This window comes from Triturus cristatus, chromosome 7 (genome assembly GCF_964204655.1).
Source record: "Triturus cristatus chromosome 7, aTriCri1.1, whole genome shotgun sequence".
Classification (NCBI taxonomy): Eukaryota; Metazoa; Chordata; class Amphibia; order Caudata; family Salamandridae; genus Triturus; species Triturus cristatus.
In genome coordinates, this window is record NC_140590.1 from 105,808,798 (window position 1) to 105,825,012 (window position 16,215).

At 47.0% G+C, this 16,215-nt stretch overlaps 1 protein-coding gene across 1 annotated transcript in view; it reads right to left on the reverse strand.

Annotated features, from left to right (window-relative positions):
* Window positions 1-14,817, reverse strand: part of LOC146808941 (protein BTG3-like) — a 72,668-nt gene extending 57,851 nt beyond the window's left edge. Inside the window, exon 1 of the mRNA XM_085615742.1 lies at window positions 14,245-14,817. The gene's annotated coding sequence lies outside the window, so the exon portion shown is untranslated. The remainder of the gene's footprint in view (window positions 1-14,244) is intronic.
* Between the last annotated feature and the right edge of the window lie 1,398 nt (window positions 14,818-16,215).

Consider the following 16,215-nt stretch of genomic DNA (forward strand, 5'->3'; position numbering starts at 1 on the left):
CAGATATTCATTTGCCACGTGCTGAATGGTGGCCCTAGAAGTGTTGGGGCCCCTATGTGCCGTAGGGGGTGCAGGGTCATGCATTATACGGATGGTACAGATACAAGGTTGGGCCCATTAGCGCTCTTCAACACGCTATGGCAATGGTTTGAGAGAGCCTAGTCTAACAAATGCTCTCTGGCAGGCAGTATCAGTGGTGACAGATTCCATCTCTGTGGACTCCTCCTGTTATGAATGACAAATGGATAGAGGGGAATCCGAAACATCAGGACTCTTGACTGATATTCTCTGGCAAGGTATCCCAGTATGCTGAACTAGGTACGAGAAAGCCCAGCCTCCCAGTCTGTGCATGGCGGAAAACTTTTCTGGCAGAGCATAATTGATTGGTGGAGGAGAGAAGGAGTTTTCTTGTAAGTTTTGCTACCAGGCACAGAAATTTGAACTTAATGCGATCTTCCAGTTTGAGCCCTGTAGGGTTCTGCTTTCTGTGAAATATGGTCCAATTAGTGGAGAGCTGGAGCCAATGTTACCCCGTACTCCAGGGCAAATGCATCCCGTGGATACGATATCTCCTATATAGCGCCAATTTGAATAGTCCAAACCTGTGTTGACCTAGGCACCAAGCAAATATTGCTGATACTGAGGAGGGGAAGGAGAATAAAATGAAGTGCAGAGAAGATATCGGGAAGATAATAGTGGGTATCACTTCTCCAGCTATAACGTTATTATTATTGAAGTTCTTATATAGCGCGTAGCCACCTATAAGGTTTCCCAGCGCTTGAGGTCAGGTGACAGTAGCCTAAGAACAAGACCTAAAATAACAAAATTTTGAGCTTCTTACGAATATAAGTGAGAGAAGTGAGTCCTCTTATAGGATTAGACAGAGGGTTCCACATCCTGGGACCCAGGAAAGAGAATGAGCGGCCACCCATTCGAGATCATCTGTTTTATTGTATTGAGAAGAGAGACCAGCTACTGGAACGCAATGTGCAGGAAGGATGATACGGCACAACCAGATTTTATGGGAATTGTGGTCCTGAATGAACCTTGATTTTCAACATAAAGCAGATCGCCTTGAAGTTGATGCGCTTCTCTGCTGTGAGTCAGTTGAGATAATGAGAGAGATCAGACACCGAAGAGTATTTGGGGAGCCGAAATAAGAGTCAAGCTGCTGCGCTTTGAACCATCTGAAGACGTCTGATTCCTATCTTGTCAGACCCCGTATATAAGATGTTGCCATAATCCAGCCTAGATAGTATCATGGCCTCGACGACTGTTCTCTGAGCGGAGAAGGGAAGTATCCATAGGATCTTTTTTAGCCATTTCATTATGGCAAAACAGAAAGATGCAACCGTGGCTACTTGGGACTTCATTGTTGTCAAGCTCACTATCCAGCCAGACCCATGGCCAGGAAGGAAGAAAGCAAGACTCACAAATGATGGACGGAATGCAGAGCACATCAAACATTCACCCCCAGTCAAGAGATCTAGTTTAAATCTGTCCATCAATTGTTCTTTTTGCATTCATCACTCCGAGTTGGACGGATATGCCCAGACGTGGGTCCCGTGCTTACTTAGCCACTGGAGTCAAGCTACCCTGGCTGATGAGGGGTGAAAACCAAAAACCGGTCCTAGGATGCTTGTTTCCAGTCCAGGGAGGACCTGGCATGGCAGTTCGGGCTGGACTGTTCCCATTGGGCGCAGGGTCAAGACTGATTTGCATATAGCTGGGTTCAAACTGGAATGGCATGGTGAGCAAAAAAAAAACTATGTATTTAGGCCCAGATCTCTGTACTGGGGTGAATGTATGACATTGTTCTGCATTCTGTCCTGGCCTGAAACTGCACTCACCTGACGCCGCCGACACCCTGTCACTTCTTGCTGCACCTCGCCTGGGCTGCTCACGCTGCTGGTCTCTCCCGCCGCCATCGCTACCGCTGGCCGCTGTGGGGGGAGACTACAGCTCCCAGAGTTCCCGGTACCACTTCCGGGTGGAAACGAGCTGCGCGCCCGGAGGCGCATAAATTGCTGAGGCTCCCTCCGCGTCGCGGGACGCGCGCGGGCGACGCCGGGAGAAGCCCGGGACAAGGGCGGGACCGTCTGTGGCCGTCCGGGGCCGGAGGAGGCCGGGCCGGGCCACAAATCTTGGTTCCTGAGTCATTTCCAGAACACTGTTATACCCTCAAGAGGACAAGGAGAGATAAGTAGCAGGGGGCAATTTTTGTGGCTACACATTTCTGGCGGACAAAACTTGTTGTTTCTGGTAATATTGGACTATGGTAAAACCGAAAAAACCCCAGAGTAGACCAGGGGGAGGAGCAAGGGGAACCCTTGACGCTTTTATAACACGGGCAGAATCCTTACTCTCACACGAAATATTATTGACCGAGCGGAGGCTATCTCTTGATTCCCTCCTGGCCCACAAACGATCGTCACTGGGAGCAATCGCTGAATGTGTCACACCTGGGGGGGGCACCCTTGAAGGTCAGAACACCTTAGCTAATAGCAATAGTAATATCCAGCTTGTGACTACAGCGTTAGTTCATACTCCAACGGCAGTCGAGGGGGAACAAGAGGTAATAAGCTTGGAGGGGTCTATAACCCCCCCATGTAAACATCATACTTCTCCATCAAGTTCAAATAGGGTGGTGTCACCAGCCCCGGGCATCAGGGAAAATAGAGCCGAAGTTCAAGCCGGGAACGCCACGGGGGTAGAGAGAGATCCTGACAGACCACTAGGGAGAGAAAGTGAAGTGATTACCCGATCGAAGAAAACATTATTAGGGACAGTCCCCATCCCAGTCTCTGGTCCTATTACGAATACCAAGTCCCTGCCAAATGTACACCGTAAAGGTACCGAAAAAGCCAGAAACGTTAATAAAACCAAAAAAGGTATACCTAGGAATGAGCCCATAGCCACCGAAGACACAAGATCGCAATTTACTTGCACACAATGTGAATCTTGTTCAACTGTAGTTAGAAAGGAATGGTTAACGGAAGCAATGAAAGTAATAGAATCCAATATAGAAGCCCTTCTTGTCAAACACTTGGCCCCCCTAGCAGATCATATTAACAAAATAGAGGGGAAAATAATTAGACTATTGGACGCACAAAATAGGGATCAGCCGGTGGCCCGAATTAATGCAAGTCAGGAAGGGCCGAGGAAGGATCTGCGTCCAGACAGCGCCGACTTAAACAATAGTAGGCTGGCAGGGAGCAACACGAGAGCTGCCACTATAGTGAATAAGGACAGAGTTACACCCCCCATCACTGCAACCCCTAGATCACAACAGGAGGGTAAGAATAGGGGGATGGTAACAGCTCACAGTCCTCCTGATGCACAGACCAAAAGTACCCCGGGTCTTCAGACATTGGACTTGCCCCCAGCCTCCTGCCCATACACAATAATCCTAGCGGGAGTTCCAGCCCAAAACCCCGACAGAGAAGAATCGACAAACTCCCTGATAAACAAAACTAAGCACTGGTTACTGAATAACGTTAGGGGAGTTAATACAAGGAACACTCATATTCTTATGGCTAGAAGGGTAGCTTGGGTAGGACCATCAGAGAAAAAATTTTCAGGAGATTGCGTGGTTGTTAATTTCAGAGACCCGCAAATGGTAAAAGAATTACTGGCTTTTAGCTGCGGGTTCTTTGATGGTGGGTCGACAATTAAAATGCTCCCACTTAATTTTTTCTATAGGGACTACCGAGCTGAGCAAAGACAAACGAACTGGAGAAGAAGGGAAAAGCCTACCACAAGAATTAATAGCCCGTGGGCTGGCCCCAATCGGTTCACCCCATTATGTGAGAGAACAGTGATGGATGAATTGGACTGACTGGCCCATGAAGAGCTTTTAGAGCCCCTTTCTCCCCTAGCCAATTTAGAGTACAGGGAAGGCTTGGATAGTACGGGAAACACTCTAGAACTATCCCTCAGGCGAATTGAAACCTCACCAACTCCTTTAGTTACCAGCGTGGTTATAGGAGAGACTCGTCTTGCAGGGTCCCTCGACCTAAATCAGCTCACCCTAGCAAGGAGGCCAACAAATCACGAGGAGGAGGAACTTAGGGTGGTTTCTTGGAACATCGCAGGATTATCTTCCAAGTTAAAAAATAAGGAGTGGTTGGATTTCAGCCAGAAATTCCATATCATCTGTTTGCAAGAGACATGGGAGACAGATAGTAGTACCGTACATCTAGAGGGATACAAAATGTTTTTCGTACCGGCCCGGAAATCTAATATGGGAAGAGCGAAAGGTGGACTAATCATTTATGTGTCTCTCAAACTACAAGGATCCTGGGAGGTTATGGGCTGGAGTTCGGATCATCTACAGGGTATTTCTTACCGCAGGAAGGGCTTAGGTTTTGTCTTATTAAATTTTTATAATGCAGCCCAACCAACGCATAGATTGAATGAGCTCGAGGATAGATTATCAGATTTACACGCTGGAGGATTCAACCCCCCAACCCTGATTCTGGCGGGCGACTTTAATTGTCACCAATGCCCACACTTAAAATGGGAAGGGGCTAAATGGGATTGTTGCCCCTCCACCAAGGACTGGCACCTAGAACACACACTAGAAGGTAGCAAACTTGGTAACATCTTGGGCTCATATGATCTGATCCCCACGATGGAGTTAATTAAGCTTACTCACTCTAATGTGATTAATCCGACGTTTAAAGGCAGAGGGAGGGACACCATCATAGATTTGTAAAATTGGGGGACACAAACTAGAGAAGGTCGAGGTTTTCAATTATTTAGGGATTACCTTCGACAAACATCTTAATTTTAGAGCACTAGCGACTGATAAATGCAAACAGCACGCGAGCATCATGGGCTCAATCATGAATCGTGCTACAAGACTAGGTAGATGGTCAGTGCTGGAAATATTGAACTTATATAACTCAATTTGTTGTTCTAAAATTATTTATGGGAGTGAGGTCTGGGGATTTAGAAATGTGGACTCTATACAACTAGAGGAAAACAAGTTCCTTAGGAGGATCTTGCAGGTTCCCCAAAGCACACCAGCCCATATTATTCACGAGGAGCTAGGGATCCCGTATATCTCTGACAGATTAAGCTTTAGGCCGTTACTGTGCTGGATCAAAATTTGGACCAACCCCGAAGCAAGCCTAAGCAGAGAAATAATAACAGACTGCATTAACAGGGAAAAAGGTCATAAAATTCCATGGCTTAAATATGTTCAGGATAAACTGGAGTGGCTGGGATGTGCAAAATATTTCAGGGAACCGTCAACATTAACACCTCAGTTAAAGGGCATTTTAAAGGCAGAATATATGAGGCGGATAGCCTGTGCCAGGGAAGATAGCGAAATTCTGAAAGGGTCAGTGAGGTCTCATATATTAACTAAATCTGTTGAAGGTCTCGAACCCTACCTGGCACTAATCCATAACAAAAATGATAGATTTTTAATGACCAGATTTAGACTGGATCTTTTACATCACATTTTAGCAGTTCCCGCGGGGTACCCGAAAGAAATTGGTACAAAGGGTCCCTGTGGCTGCGATCTAGGATCTCCACAGGATACCCTACATTTTGTATTCTTTTGCCCTTTTTATGAATATCCGCGGGCTCTTTTTTTAAAATCCATCCTAAGGGCGAATAAATTTACCCAGGTTAGAGTAGCCCTTTTATACTTAAAACTGGCTGTGGAACCCTTCACACTGTTCTGTATCGTAAATTTTTTAAGACTAGCCGCGAAACTGAGGAAATCTAGAGGGGAGATGTAAGTGAGTTTATTTGCCGGGCGCTGTAGGCATCCGGATTAAAAGGCCCCCCGCACGATAGTCTTACATTGTACACAGAACAGGAGATGATTTATGGAGATTACACAAAGGATGAACTGTAATGTTTACAGTACCTGGGACGTTATAAGATGTTTGTTTTAATTAGGCTACGGCTTATTTTTAATGTGATTGATCTTATATGAACTACGATCCTGTATTTTATTCACTGTCATAAGTTTGGTATTCCCTACCTGTACAGATGTCCTCGCACTGCACTTTATAACTTTTAACATGAAATTTAGTCTTAATCCTGAGCCTAACTGATATCCTGGAATGGTCCATCAGATATGTTTTCTTTTTTAACTTTTTTAGATGAAATGTTCAGATTACTATATGTGAAATGTGTAAATACATTGTTCTTGTATGGATGTTTTAATATCCGAATAAAGATACTTTTGAAGGAAGGCATTCTGTCCATCAAATTTTCTTTTTGAATTCATCACCAGGAAGGAAGAAAGGCTGAGCTGAGATACAGCGACAGACTACAGCAGATGACAGATCGAGGCAGCCCGATAGCTGATCCACCATAAGGTTAGATGGTATTTGAGTAACACACTGGGGTGCGACATGTCACTAATGCCCCCCCCCACACCCTGGCTTCAGTACTCTGGTCTCGATCAGACCACGCACTCAATGTGGTTCTATGTGCAACACCTCGTGCTAGAGATGCTTTTGTAGGAACAAAAATGCTAGCCGTGCACTACATCTTATACATTGCGTTTGTTATCTATGTAATTACAGACCCATAATTCTTTTGGAATACTCTAACTCATTGATGCACGACTATTCCTAAATGGTGAATTCCTAGCTAATTTGAAAATTACCAAAACTTCCATGATCACTAGTTATAAGACACTACAGTTCTTAGATATACAAGTGATGTTCAACCACACAAGATCGAGCAGTGACAAGTCAGGTGAGAGGTGTGCTTCTGAGACAGCAGCTGTGCTACATGAATTAGACCGCGCCCACTCTTTACAGGCAGGCCTGGGGAGTCCACCAACCCCACATGTGACGAGGATCGCTTGCTTTTCCCATATAAGAGGTAATCCAGTAAGTGTGGCGCAATAACGGATGTTGCTTGAGACTGCCCCATTCATGGCCTGATATCTGGCAGGTCCTGAGGAAGGTGGCGCCTAATTACATTTCAAGCCACCGAAACGCGTCGATCGATGCTATTCAGATCCTGCTATATGCAGTAGTTCTATATGGTCGTAAAGACTATAATACCATCTATTGTCTTTTACTTTCCAGATGTATGAAGTGATGAGTGTGGTGTGAAGAGAGTGGAAGAGGTGTGTATGAATGAAAGGCTGTTGATAGGGTGATTGTTGACTCTCTACCTTGGGTTGCTCAATGTTTCTTTTTTGACTCAATATTGATGTATAACTATAGGGGTCATTGATAACAATAATGTGTATATGCAGATGAGAATAATTTTATGTTTAAAGTATTTAAAAATAATGATTAAAATAATTTTGATAAAAGAAACAAAATAAAAAATATATAAATAGATGAGAATATTGATGTTTTTTCTATATTGTTGCTGCTGAACACTGATGTTTAGCCCACTTTTGCATTTGTGTTGAATCAAACAAAAGAACTATAGGTCTAGAGGGACTCTCCTTTCTTGTTTTGACTGCCCCGCCCATTGCTTCAACAAGTCAGGAAGTTTAGCACGCTCTTCCAATTAATGCTAATCTAGATTATATGTAGAGCCACTGGAATTATGTGGCAGGGGAGCACCAAATTATGCAGCAGGGTTTACTAAATTATGCAACAAGAAAAGGCAAATTATGTGGCATAAAGCAGCATATTTTTGATAGGGTTGCTTCATTATTTTGTCATTTTTACACATGGTAATACTATCTGAGCAAAGATTTCACCACATTAGTACTAGTTTAACAATCAAATACAGAAATAAGCAGCTGAAAGACAAGTAGTTAGTAAGTAACTAAGTAAAAGTTTGCAAAGCGCTCTATTGCAGAGGCGTCTTGACGCTGGAATAGCAGAGATATGAAAAGGCCAGGAAAAAAGAATGTTACTGGGTGGGAAAAAGCCAGGTTTTCAACAAGGCCCGGAAATGTGCATGGGCAGGTAAAGATCTAATATTAAGTGGCAGCTTATTCCATAGTTTAGAAGCTAGATGAGAGAGGCTTCTGCCACCCCACTTTGCTTTCTTGATTCTTGGAGTCCTAACGAGTGCTTGCTTTGCTGATCGCAGGGAGCGACCAGGAGTAAACCATTGGAATAATTTACAATATTCTGTAGGACTTCCTCCATGTAAGGTTTTATGAATCAAGCATAACACCTTAAATGCAATTTGCTCCTTGACTGGGAGCCAGTGAAATTTTCTGATGGCCCCCGATATATATATATGAGTATATTTAGGGAGATTCAGTAGGGTCCGAGCTGCCGCGTTCTGTAGGGATTGCAATTTGTTCTAATTGTCTCTTATCCAAACCAAGACAAAGACGATTGCAATAATCAATCCGAGACAGAACGAGTGCTATGACAACTGTTTTTCGCAGCTCCATCTGGAGATATGGTAACATCTTCTGCAGAATTCTTAGAGTGAAATAGCAGGTAGAGGTAACCTGGTTTTTCTGCGTCATATAGCTAAGCAGGGTGTCGAACATCATGCCCAGGTTTCTCATTTTGGTCACAGGCAGTGGACAGGCTCCTGCTCGTCCCGGCCACCAGTCAGACTTTCAAATGGGAGGCCCAGAGCCAAATTCCATGACCTCCGTCTTCTGAGTGTTCAATTTTAGAAAGTTGAGGTGCATCCATTGGATAATATGAACCATACAAATGTGAAACCTGGCCGAGGGCAAATGATCTGGGGAGGATAAGGAGATTATAACTTGTGTGTCATCAGCATATGACGCAAGCGAAAAGCCATGGTGCTTAACTAGTAGAGCCAGCGGAGTCGCATAAATATTGAACAATGTGGGTGAAAGTGCCGAGCCCTGAGGGACTCCGCAAGGAAGATGGAATTTACCTGACTTAAGGTTATCCCAGCAGACCCTATGTTCTCTCCCTGTCAGGAAGGAGGTGAGGAGGGCCAGCGCAGAGTCCTGGTTCCCTATTGTCCTCAACCGCTGTGTGAGAACGGAGTGGCTCACCGTATCAAATGCAGCGGACAGGTCCAACATGAAATAGAACAGTAGCTAGTACCATCACAGGGGGAGCAGGGTAGGTTTCTTTAGGATCGATCTGGTACAGGCCTTCTTCCAAAACAGTGGAAAGTCCCCGGACTTTATGACAGTATTTAGTAGCGGGACAAGAGTCTGACTGACAAAGTTCGAGACTGAATGGTGTCTGGGGGAAAAGGATTGTCTGGGGAGCCTGACTTAATGGTCAATAAAAGGTCATTTACTGAGTCCACCGTAAATGGTGAGAAACTGGCCAAATGGTTAGTAATTGCCGGCCCTTCCTCCAGACCAGGCAGAGATGACGTTTGGGGGGAAAGACCTGTCCCCTCCAATTCCCTGTAAATAGATTGAACTTTGGTTTGAAAAAAAGACACCATTTTGTCTTTTGAACCTTTGCCAAGGGCTTCCAGTGCGCGCACAGACATATTGCCACATATTTTGTAACTTTTGATCTATTTGAGCTAGAAACAGCATTTTATTTTGTTAAAATATGCAGCAGATAATGGATTATGCAGCAAATGCAACAAATCTATAATTATGCAAAAAAAGCTGCAACCAGTGGCCCTGATTATCTGCTGTGCTGCCAGTGTGGAATACCAGTGGTGCCCTTTCAAATGGTTGATCTGCAGCCTCTAAGCAAACTTACAGGCTGCACCATACCACAGGCTGATCCTATCAGACAACAGCGGACAAGACTCTCTTGGACACCCAGATATTGGTCTATCGGAGTATCATACTGTAAGTGAGACACAGGGCCTGAGAGTGACACTGCAAGGAGACTCGACTGAGCCATGTATGCATAGAGACACTCACAAACAGCCCACTGAAAAAGACCCCCCAGTGTTCTATGAGTGTGTGAATATACAGGCTCCTTGCTTGTGAGACTACACATGCTTTGGGTAAACAAAAGCGAGGCAAAGTTTGGGAGTAAGACTACTCTAACCGGTGAGCAAAGTAAATAGGGAGAACTTTCAGGTCCGACTGAGTGAGACCCTAAGGTTGCGATACAGCAAAGAGGGCTGCAGTGTAATTGAGTGAACGGGTGAGAACCTCTTGGTTGTGAGTGCAGAGAACAGGGCTAAACCAAAGATTTCAAGACATATTGCACAAGGGCAAGGCCTTAAGATCTATGATTTTGTTGTGTTGAGTGACTCAGCATGACCTGCCTGGGGTAAATTCATTGTATCATTGCTGTAGAGCAGGCATCGCCAACAAGTACTGTGTGAGTGACTAGCAGCACTTCAGCTACCAGTAAGTAGCTTTCCTCTGTGCAGCCCAGTCTAGTCAATTTGAAGCTTTGACTTGGTCTAATTATTAGAGCTATACACAATTTGTGTATTTCCAGAACGTATAAACAAACTGATGTTCAGAGAAAAATGGTTGAATTTCTAAATACATTTAAAGTTGGTATTTGAATGTAAATTCTGCTGCATTGGGGACATTTATAACTAATGCTATTATTACTTTGGTGCCATGGGCAGTGCAACTATGGCTGCAATGTGTTACCCATATTGAAGCTTTCCAAGTTGATGCCTTGACATTACTGCTGAGGCACCAGGGTCATCACTCATGGTAATCTTACACAGGGTTTCCACTGATGACTTGATACTGTCAGCTCCATAAGGAGTGAGCTCCCTCAGGTATGAGAGGGAAAGCAAGAGTGAGACCTCAAAGGTATGTGAAGGATCTAAACAGGCCACTGTATCACAGCTGTGCAAGTGAAGTAAACAGAGCAAGAAACCACAGCTATGCGAGTGAAATGAATAGGCCAAAACGCAACAGCGGTGAGAGTGAAGTAAACAAGGTAAGGAACCACAGCTGCAAGAGTGAAGAAAACAGAGTAAGACACCACAGCTGCGACAGTGAAGAAAACAGAGTAAGACACCACAGCTGTGCAAGTGAAGTGAATAGACCAATACGCAACAGCGTTGAGAGTGAAGTAAACAAGGTAAGGAACCACAGCCGCAAGAGTGAAGAAAACAGAGTAAGACACAGGAGTTGTAAGAGTGAAGAAAATATAGCAAGACACCAGAGCTGCGAGAGGAGAGTGAAGTTACAGAGTAAGACACCACAGCTGCGAGAGTGAAGGAAACCGAGTAAAACACCACAGCTGTGCGAGTGAAGTAAATATAGCAAGAAACCACAGCTGTGAGAGTGAAGTAAACAGAGTAATGAACCACAGCAGTAAAAGTGAAGTAAACAGTAGAATAACATAGGTGTGAGAGTGAAGCAAATAGGTCAAGACACCACAACTGTGAGACAGAAGTAAATTGGCCAAGACAACACAGCTTTGAGAGTGAAGTACACAGACTAAAACACCACAGCTGTGAGAATGACGTAAACAGGCCCACAAGTGCATGAATGTAGTAAACAGAATAAGAACCACAGATCTAGAAAAGTTGTTAACAGAATGAGGCATGCATGTCTGTTAGGGCAGTGAACAGAATGAGAAAGACCATCATGTTGTGAGGTTAGCTAACAGAAGGTGACCCAAGGTGCTGTCAGGGCAGTGAATAGAATGAGAGAGACCCTCACGTCTGTGAGGGTAGCTAACAGAAGGTGACCCAAGTGTCTGTTAGGGCAGTGAATAGAATGAGAGAGACCCTCATGTCTGTGAGGGTAGCTAACAGAAGGTGACCCAAGGTGCTGTCAGGGCAGTGAATAGAATGAGAGAGACCCTCACGTCTGTGAGGGTAGCTAACAGAAGGTGACCCAAGTGTCTGTTAGGGCAGTGAATAGAATGAGAGAGACCCTCATGTCTGTGAGGGTAGCTAACAGAAGGTGACCCAAGGTGCTGTCAGGGCAGTGAATAGAATGAGAGAGACCCTCACGTCTGTGAGGGTAGTTAACAGAAGGTGACCCAAGGTGCTGTCAGGGCAGTGAATAGAATGAGAGAGACCCTCATGTCTGTGAGGGTAGCTAACAGAAGGTGACCCAAGGTGCTGTCAGGGCAGTGAATAGAATGAGAGAGACCCTCACGTCTGTGAGGGTAGCTAACAGAAGGTGACCCAAGGTGCTGTCAGGGCAGTGAATAGAATGAGAGAGACCCTCACGTCTGTGAGGGTAGCTAATAGAAGGTGACCCAAGTGTCTGTCAGTGCAGTGAACAGAATGAGACCCTCATGTCTGTCGGGGCAGTGAGCAGAATGTCTGTTGGGGCAGTGAACAGTGGGGGACCCACATAGTTGTGAAGACAGCGGGACCCACATGGCTGTGAGGGCACTGAGCAGAGGGAGACACAGCTCGAGGGGCAGTGAACAGAGGGGGAGCCACGTGCTGTGAGTACAGTGACCAGAGGTGGCCACGTGCTGTGGGTGCAGTGATCAGAATGAGACACACATGGCTGTGAGTGGAATGAACCCTGCCCACGAGTGTAGCGAACAGAGTGAGACCCAAACGTCTGTGTGTGCAGTGAAGCGAGGGAGTCCCACGTGCCTGTGAGTGCAGAGACTCACGTGTCTGAATGGACCAGATGCCTGTGAGGGCAGTGAACAGAGTGAGACCACATGTTTGAGAAGAGTGAACCTTTGACACCCACGTGTCTGTGAGTGGAGTAAATATAGGAAGACCCACGTGTCTGTGAGTCCAGTGAATATAGGTAGACCCTCGTGTCTGAGTGGATTGAACAGAGTGAGACCCACGTGTCTGTGAGTGGAGTGAATATAGCAAGACCCACGTGTCTGTGAGTGGAGTGAATATAGGAAGACCCACGTGTCTGTGAGTGGGTGAATATAGGAAGACCCACGTGTCTGTGAGTGGGTGAACAGAGTGAGACCCACGTGTCTGTGAGTGGAGTGAACAGAGGGAGACCCACGTGTCTGTGAGTCCAGTGAATATAGGAAGACCCACGTGCCTGTGAGTGGGTGAACAGAGTGAGACCCACGTGCCTGTGAGTGGGTGAACAGAGTGAAACCCACGTGTCTGTGAGTCCAGTGAATATACGAAGACCCACGTGCCTGTGAGTGGGTGAACAGAGTGAGACCCACGTGTCTGTGAGTCCAGTGAATATACGAAGACCCACGTGTCTGTGAGTGGAGTGAATATAGCAAGACCCACGTGTCTGTGAGTGGAGTGAATATAGCAAGACCCACGTGTCTGTGAGTGGGTGAACAGAGTGAGACCCACGTGTCTGTGAGTGGAGTGAACAGAGGGAGACCCACGTGTCTGTGAGTGGAGTGAACAGAGGGAGACCCACGTGTCTGTGAGTCCAGTGAATATAGGAAGACCCACGTGTCTGTGAGTGGAGTGAACAGAGGGAGACCCACGTGGCTGTGAGTGGAGTGAACAGAGTGAGACCCACGTGGCTTTGAACAGCATGAGACATATCTGAGAAGGGTGGCTCCGAGACCCTCATGGCTGAGTGGAGTGAAGAGAATGAGACCCTCGTGGGTTGAGTACTACGAGTGGGACCTCGCCTTCGAGAGTGCTGTATGCAGCCATTAGTCTTGGCTACCCCCATGGGCGTCCATGTTGTGTGTCTCCCCTCCCCCTCAGCACGAGGTTCGGCGCCTGGAAGTGCCCTAACTTCACTCGGGGCTGTGGCCGTCGGGGGCGGTCCCTCCGAGAGGGCCAGTTTCCAGGCAGCCCCCGGCTTGTTCTGGTTCAGTTCCCTGAAGTCGGGCTGGGGTGAGGGTACAGCGACCTCTGTTTACATCTGTAACCCTCCCCCTCCCTACGGGCTGGCCCGCCCCTTGGACAAGCATGGCCAGAAAAACAGGAACCCGCTGAAAAGAACATGCAAACCGCAAGGCACGCACGCTGGAGGGCAAACAGGGCAAACGAGTGTGTGTAAGAAAACACAATACTGGGCGGCTCGACTCTCACCTCCCCCCCCCCCATCCCCCCCCCCCACACACAGACTACGATGCTTCCCCCAGTCTCACAAAACTACACCACAATGCAACCCCCCCCCCCCCCCCAGTCTCACAAACTTACAGACCACGATGCTACTAACGGGGGAGAAGGGTATAATACACTAGTATGTGTGTACTATTTGAGTCACGAGGACCCCCTCTGAACATCACTAGTGTGGGGGTGATGAGCGCCGCGTGCTCTGAGTAAAAGAATGCACGCGCTCGGTAGCTCCGTAATGAATTACCTCAAGGCGCTATGAACTCGAGAGGACATAGGGGATATGTGTCTGCGTGGACGGGGGGGGGGACTGCGTGTTTTAATCCTACGCACCACCACAAAGAAGGCACGCCGGGACTCAGTGACCAACTTTTCAACTTCCTATTAGTCCGAGCGTGGTCCGGGAGTCGAGGTTCTGGTCGGACTTACCCGGTTCGGCTGTGGTGAACCAGACCGGCCGCGGTACTTCGGAGGCTGAGCACGTGTCCCGTTGGATCTCTGGGTACGACCCCTCGGTACCCTTCTCGGCTTCCTCCTCAGTGCTCCGGTACTTCTGCTTGAGGGCACGTTGCCTCTCTGGGTCAATCGGCAGACTGTCTTTGTCCTTGAAACGCTGTCCCTCCGCACTCTGGCTCACTCTGGGCACGTGGCTCACTGGGTCTTTCTGGGCACACTGTCTCTCTCTCTCTCTCTAGGCACACTGTCTCTCTCTGGGCACACTGGCTGTCTCTGGGCACAATGGGTGTCTCTGGGCACACTGTCTCTCTTTGGGCACGCTGGTTCTGTCCAGGCACGTTGGCTCTCTGTGGGCACCCAGGTTCTCTCCGGGCACGCAGGCTGTCCCTGGGCACCCTGGCTCTCTCTGGACACCCTGACTCTCTCTGTAGGCACACTGGCTCTCTCCGGGCACACTGGCTTCTGGGCACGCTGGCTCTCTCCGGGCACGCTGGCTCCCCGGGCCGGACACGCTTCCTTCTCTGCCTCCTTCCTTTCTTGTTGTGTGTAGTCAGTCGCATGCTGCTGCCCGCGTGTCCCGCCGGCTGAGCCCGCCTCTGACTCACAGAGCACTCACTCACCAGGCCCCAGGGGGAGGGAGTCCCTCTGATGTCACGGCCCTTGTAAGGAGATCCTGCGCAGCCGCGCACACTTCCTGAATCATCACCAGCTCAGGGTCACAACAAGCTCGTCACGTGTAGGGCGCGCTGGGACACAAAGAACTCCAAACTTTTCAAAACATCTGTGCGTGGTCCGCGTACACTGTACGTGAAGTTCCCACTGTGGCGAACTTCTACAAGGCACAGAAAGCCTGTGATGTCAGTCTGCTATCAGTGCCCGAACTGATGTCAGGGGGGTATCTGGAGTGATGTTGCTGCAGGGCGGAATGCAAAATCCCTCCCTCCGTCACAGATCATAGATCGCACAGCCACACTCAATCACTACATTCGCTGGTGGGGCCCATAACACCAACATTCATTATCTATTAATCTGTTTTTCTAAGGAGGTGATTGTTCCATCTGGTGTAATGAAAGGAAATACCCTTCTCTATTCAATAAGGCCTAGACTTCACCTTTTGGTACTCCTCTCATGGACAGGCCATGGATCAGCTAGCTGCTGGTTGAAGTGATTTTCTAAACTACTACAATCTATTTACATGAATACATTTTCTCATAATAAACAACCCAACACAGTTTTTGTAATAATAATATTGTTATCTAATTAATTGCAAAATAGTTCATTTGTTAAGTCAAGCAGCTGACCATCATATTTACCTATTCTGGCTAAAAGTCGATTTCTAAGTCAAAATCTTGGTGTGAGAAGTTGGCCTGGTATATGATGTTCACTAGTTAAAGTGACCACCTTGTACCATGCCAAGCAACCCTTATGGTGTGGTTGTAAGTCAACCTTTTCGGACTAGCTGCCCTAGTGGTAGCGTAGGCTAAGCAGTCTTTGAGGCTAAACTCGTTAAAGCGTGTTAAGCAGGCTGTTTTACCAAATGTAACCCCCCTTAATACCAATGAAAGGACACCACACAGATATATATTCAAAATATATATGTATTTATTTCTCAAAGTAACCCCTAGTCTCTTTATGAGCACAGGAGCACAAATCGTCAAACAAGATTACAGTAGAATACACAGAAGTTGCACTTTATATGGATAGGCCCTGGTGGCCGCTCAAACCATATACTAAAATAGTGGTATAAGTACCACGAACAGAAAAGGGAAAAGGCCTAGGGCCTCTAGAATCGCTGGGCCTACAAGGAGCTAACTTTAGTTAGTGACCAGGAGGTCCACGGGTCGCGTGTGCAGAGCAAAGAGTCACACGCGAGCTCCCATAGGTTTTCAATGGGTGCGTAAAAAGTACAAAGTTACTGCAAAAAGGATCTTCCGGATGGACTAG